Source organism: Microcebus murinus, chromosome 9 (assembly GCF_040939455.1).
Source record: "Microcebus murinus isolate Inina chromosome 9, M.murinus_Inina_mat1.0, whole genome shotgun sequence".
In the NCBI taxonomy this organism is placed as follows: Eukaryota; Metazoa; Chordata; class Mammalia; order Primates; family Cheirogaleidae; genus Microcebus; species Microcebus murinus.
The window spans coordinates 40,486,354-40,492,900 of NC_134112.1; the positions used below are offsets into that span (position 1 = coordinate 40,486,354).

Sequence of the window (6,547 nt, forward strand, 5' to 3'; positions counted from 1 at the left end):
TGGAACCCATTCTAAGTGAAGTATCCCAAGAATGGAAAATCAAGCACCACATGTACTCACCAGCAAATGGGTATTAACTGATCAACACCTAAGTGGACATATAGGAATAACATTTATCGGGCATTCGGCAGGTGGGGGGGGGGAGGATGGGTATATACATACATAATGGAAGCTCTGACTCTGGTGGGGGGTGAGGCAACACACGGTAACCTAAATATTTATACCCCCATAATACGCTGAAATAAAAAAAATAGCACTGCAAGTAATCACTCTCATGACAGTCTCTAAAATTAGTAAAAATTATTCAAAAATAATTTTTTGTTTTTACCAGTATGGCGGATGGGTTACTAGATGTATATTATTGGTGGAAACAAAATCAATAAATGAGTTTTTTAAATCGTTTAAACATAGATGAGCCAGTAAGAAATTAAGAAAAACCAAGAGAAATGAGGACCTCAGAGAAATGTTAAGTTGAGCACTGAGCCAGGATGTTGCTGAACCAAAGGATCATTTTTCAATATGCATAGTTTGTTGGGGTAAGGAGGACTGGAAGCAAAGCCTAGCGCCCTCCCAAGGCAGGGAGTCTAACACACTCTCTCAAGTTCCCCTCCCCCACTCACCATCAACCAGTAGCCCAACAGGTAACAGTAACAGTAACTAACTTCCTTAATCTGAAAAGGAATATCTATAAATAAACAAAGATTGGACCTAATGGAACCACATTAGAAACATTTCATGTAAAGTCTGATTAAAAAATATAAGAATAACTAAAATAAAAAATATCTTGGCCTGGTGAGGTGGCTCATGTCTGTAATCCTAGCACTCTGGGAGGAGAGGCAAGAGAATTGTTTGAGCTCAGGAGTTAAAGACCAGCCTGAGCAAGAATGAGACCCCTGTTTCTACAAAAAATACAAAAATTAGCTGAGTGTGGTGGCCCTTGCCTGTTGTCCCAGCTACTCCGGAGGCTGAGGTAGGAAGATTGCTTGAGCTCAGGAGTTTGAGATTGCAGCGAGCTATGATGATACCGCTGTATTCTAACCAGGGTGACAAAGCAAGATTCAGTCTAAAAAATAAAAACTTGGAGGTCCTAACCAGTATAACCATAAAGCATGAAGATAAAAGTGATAAGATACATAAGAATTAGAAAAAATTAGACAAAACTGCCACTATTTGAAGATTATAAGATTATCTAATAAAAAAACCCAAGAGCATCTATAGATAAAATTTTAGAAACAATAAAAGAGTTTAGTAATTGTTTGGTTTAGAAGATTAACATGCAAAAATTAACAGCATTTCTATACTCTAGCAATAATAAATTAGAAAATGTAACTTTTAAGTAGATACCATTCACACCAGCAACAAAAGTCTTCTAAAGTCTGCAGAAATAAATCTAACACAATCTGTATAAGACATTTATGGAAAAAAATTACTAAGCATTATTAAACCACAAAAGGAAAAACAAAACCTGAAAAAAAATGAGAGTTTACCATGTTTGTGGATTGGAATATTCTGTATTAGAAAAGAAGTCAATTTTTAAAAAATTAACACATTATAATTTAAATCAAATTCTCAATAGGATTTTTTATAAACTCCACAGACTGACCCTAAAATCTATATGATATAATTAAGATTCAACAATAGTGAAGAAAATTGTGAGAAAAGGAGAAACTTTTCCTACTAAAACTTAAATTCGTGTTAATTGAAGATACCATGGTATTTTTAGAGGAACAGACAAATACATCAAAGGAATAAAAACAGTATGCAGAGTGAAGCATATATAGGAATTTTGGTATATGATTGAGTGGACATTAAAATCAGAATATATAGGGTAGTCTATTTGATTAACAGTGCTGGGCAGTTTCCTTTTCGTAAGAAAATAAAATAATATCCTCATCTCTCTCTCTGTCTCTCTCTTTCTCCTCCCCCTTCTCAGTCATCTTTCTTCTTACCTCTTTTCTCTTTCTTTCTTTCCTCTTTACTCTTTTCATGCTCAACCTAACCTTAAATACTATTGAAACTATTAGAAGCAAATACTGTGAAATATCTCATTTCTACAGGGTTGAGAGGGATCTCTAAATCAAGACACAAAAAGCAGAGTAAAATGATGAGCAATAGCATATTAGAATTCTAGTTCAGACATTATTTTAGAAAAAAGAAGGCTTAGCATTCATTCTGTTTCAAAGTATGGCTGCCATAAATACGATCTAAATACTTAGATCACAAACAGTAAAGTGTAAGTGACCAAGAGCCCCAGGCGCTGTGTTCTGAAAGCTGTCACCCTGTTGGTGATGAGATTGCACTTCTGCAGGCTTTTGTAGCCAATGATTGCTTGAGGCAGGATACTTGGGCCAATGTATTCTTTTTTAATTCTTTTTTAATTTTTATTTTTTTCCTTTTATTTCATCATATTATGGAGGTACATATATTGTTAGGGTTACAAATATTGCCCCTGCCCCCCCTTCCCCCCCATGTGTCCAATCCCCCAGTGGTGTGTACCACACACGTTATGTAGGCATACACCCCTTTCCTCCTCCCTCCTCCTGCCTGCCCACCACCGATAAAAAGTGTGTTTTTTTTTTCCTTTTTTGTTTGTTTGGGTTTTTTTTTTTTTTTAACATTTTGGTTACATTGTATATCTTTCTTGAAGATAGTGGACTCCACCGAGAACTCACTGGACTTGAGGATTTCCCATTGTCTTTCAAAATTTCTTAAAATTTTCCCAAAATCTAATGCTTTACCTATACAACCTTCCTTCTTTTCCTCTTACCTCCATGGGGATTGGATCTGCACCCCTGGCCGGACCAGATAGGTCTCCGGCCTCTTTTGGCTCCGCTCCCAGTTTTTCCTCACAGTTGTGTTACCCTCTTGCACAGCTCATCTCACCTTGTGACTACTGCTTGAGAACATGAATCAACACTCCGTGGCAAGTACCAAGAAAAAACCCCTAGAACTACAAGACAAGTTAAATAAAAATGTAACACCAGCTCTTGTCTATAATATGTCATAGAAAAGAAATGCCTACAAAATCTGAATCACAGAAGCTTGATATGGTTTGCATTTTCATAGAAGAAAACCAATCACCAGTAAGATAATCAAGTATATCAGCAATTGGAAAAATTTTTAAAGGACTAGTTAGTAAATATTTTAGTCTTTGGCCAAGTGACAAAATTGAGAAAGTTATATAGGTACTTCTGAAGCTGTTTAAAATGTAACCATTTAAAAATGTAAAAACCCGCCAGGCTAGTGGCTCAAGCCTGTAATCCTAGCACCCTGGAAGGCCAAGAGGAAGGATTGCCTGTAGTCAGGAGTTTGAAACTAGCTTCAGCAAGAGGAAGACCTGGTCTCAAATAAAAATAGAAAGAAATTGGCTGGGCAACTAAAAGTAGAAAAAAAAATTAGCTGGGTGTGGTGGCACACACCTGTAGGCCCAGTTACTAGTCCCAGCCACTCAGGACCCTGGGGAAGGAGGATCACTTCAGGAGTTTGAGGTTGCTGTGAGATAGGCTGACACCACAACACTCTAGCCCAGGCAACAGAGTGAGACTGTCTTTCAAAAATAAATAAATAAATAAATAAATATCATTCTTAGCTGCCAGCCCTAAAAACAACAACAACAATAAGGGCAACTGGCCAGATGTGGTCCCTGGGCAGTAGCTTGTTCACACTTGGCCTAGATTATTACATGGGTCAGACAGGGCAGTCTACGAAAGTGATGTTCAAAACTTTGCTTGTGTACCCCTAAAAGAACTCTTAAAATTGTGTTTAATTGTATAATGACACATAATTTATGTATGGTTGTATAATGACACATAATATTTTTATCTTAACCTTACTAGTTGCAAAAGATGTAATTATAGCCATATTCTATTGCATTGTATGCTTTTATTAAAAAATGTAAAGGTGCAGAATTTAGGTTACTCAATTTATGGTAATGTATACCTAATAATCCAAATGGCAAACTTCATTATATCTTTCTCAAATTCGCTTACTTTATATCAGAAAAAAAATGACTTTGCTTTTCATTTCAAGTATCATGTTAAGAAGCATCACCATGAAATACTTCTCAGTCTTGATTTTTATTTCCAAGAGACAGGAAGTAAAAAATATGGTCGATAGATATAGAGGTAAAGAGTGAGCAGATGGACAGTAATTGGCTAAAAAAGGAAGCAGGCAGACAGACAGGTAGAGAAGATGGTGTTTTCTTGAATTTTCTTCTACTTTGGTGCTCCAGGGATTTTTAAATCCTGGGATCATGTCACAACAGATTTTGGAATGGATTGGTGAGAGTTAATCACTTTCTTCTGTAAAGTTGTAGCAAGATAGTTCTAGAAAGAGAGGCAGAGATGGGAAAGCCACACTAATGCCCTGCTAAATCAGATTAGTTTGGAAAGGGTACATGTAGTTTAGGATCTGGAAGATAATATTCTCAGTTCTATCTGTGCTCAGTTGCACCACCCTAAAAGTGGTCCATTACCTACATAGTTACATGTTCTTTATTTGAAGACCCCTGCTATAAGACCCCAAATATTCCATATGCAGTCATGCACTGCATAAGGATGTTTCAGACAAGGACAAACTTCATATACCATGGTGGTCCCATAAAATCATAATGGAGCTGAAAAATTCCTATCACCTAGTGACATCACAGCTTTCATAATGTCACAGAACAACACGTTACTCATGTGTTTGTGGTAATACTGGTGTAAACAAACCTACTGCCCTGCCAGTTGAATAAGAGTATAGAACATACGATTATACACAGTTCATGATACTTGATAAAGATAATAAACAACCATGTTACTGGGTTTTGTATTTACTATACTATACTGTTTAATTATTATTTTAGAGTGTACTTTTCTTCTATTTACATTTTAAAAATTATTAACTGTAACAGGGGGCCTTATGAAAGGAAGGCAGGCGGGGCGAAGTCAGGGAAGGCGACATGGCGGCAGGAGCGGAGCACGGGAAGGAGATGCGCCCGGGGAACCAGACGCTGCTGTGAGGTTTTCCAAATGAGCCTGCTGCAGTCATTGCGCTCAGCACCATTAAAGAATGGCTGGCCAAGAATCACCACGAGGTGAATCAGATCATCTTCTGTGTCTTCTTAGAAGTTGACTTCAAAATCTACAAAAAGAAAATGAGCGAGTTTTTCCCTGTAGATGATAATAATGAAGAAGACATTGAAATGAAAGAAGATTCAGATGGTTTAGAGCCAAAAGGCCTCTCTCTGCCCCACAAGAAGAGCAAAGCAAAGAAGCCAGAAAGTTCAAAAGACTCTAGTGAAGATGAGAATGGTCCAGAGGAAAAGCAAAGTGTGGAAGAAATGGAGGGGCAGAGCCAAGAAGCAGATGGCGTCAACACTGCCACTGTGCCCAGCCCCGCTTCAGAAGAGGCAGTGGAAGCCTGTAAAGATGAAGATTCTGTAAAGGATGACAATATTGCAAAAGACAATGAAGTAACAGATCATTCTGCATGTGACCAAGATCATTCCAATGGACAAGAGAATGATTCAATGAAGAATGAAATAAAAATTGAGACAGAGTCCCAGAGCTCGTATATGGATACAGAAGAACTTTCATCAAACCATGAAGATGCCACAATTGTGGATCAACCAGAAGTGATTCCACTAACAGATGACCAAGAAAAAGAAGAAAATGAAAAAGATGAAGTACATGAAAGGAGGAGGCAGCCTAGGTTCTACCTACTTCCCAGTGAACTGATCTTTGCTTTCTCTTAGTATACTATAAGTAAGACTTACATTGTGACTGTGTACTAAGATCCTAATCATAACCATTTGTACAGAAAGGCCATTTAGGTGACAGAACTAACAAGTGCAGGTCTAATCTATAATGTATGGGGGATAGACAGTTACTGATTGTAATAAGCGATGTATAAATACATTCATTTATACATTTTTTTGTAAATACCAAAATATTGTCAGCCTACAATTGAACTTGTACATGTATACGGTGGTTGGAGTAGATGCTCAAAATTTAAATAAAAGGGTTTTTTTTTTAGCAAACAACAACAACAAAAAAATTATTAACTGTAAAACAGCCCCAGACAGGTCCTTCAGGAGGTATTCCAGAGCAAGACATTGTAGGAGATGACAGCTGCATGAATGTTATTGTCCCTGAAGACCTTCTAGTGGGACGAGATATGAAGATGAAAGACAATGATATTGATGATCCTGACCCTGTTAGGCCCAGGCTAATGTATGTGTTTTTGTTTTAGCTTTAAAAAAAATCAAAAAGTTGAGAAAAAAACCTAAGAAATCTAATAAAGTAAAAAAGTTACAGTAAGGGAAGTTTAATTTATTATTAAAGAAAGAAAAATAGATTTTATAACTTTCATGAAGCCTAAGTATACACTGTTTATAAAGTATACAGTAGTGTACAGTGATGTCCTTCACATTCACTCACCACTCACTCGCTGACTCACCCAGAACAACTTCCAGTCCTGTAAGCTCCATTCCTGGTAGGTGCCTTGCACAGGTGTACGTATCATTTTTTTAATTTTTTATACCATATTTTTACTATACCTACCT

General features: G+C 37.0%; 1 pseudogene; it reads left to right on the forward strand.

The window, feature by feature from the left end:
- The first annotated feature begins 5,071 nt into the window (after positions 1 to 5,071).
- On the forward strand, positions 5,072 to 5,737 carry LOC105867242 (ADP-ribose glycohydrolase MACROD2 pseudogene; annotated as a pseudogene).
- Positions 5,738 to 6,547: the final 810 nt, after the last annotated feature.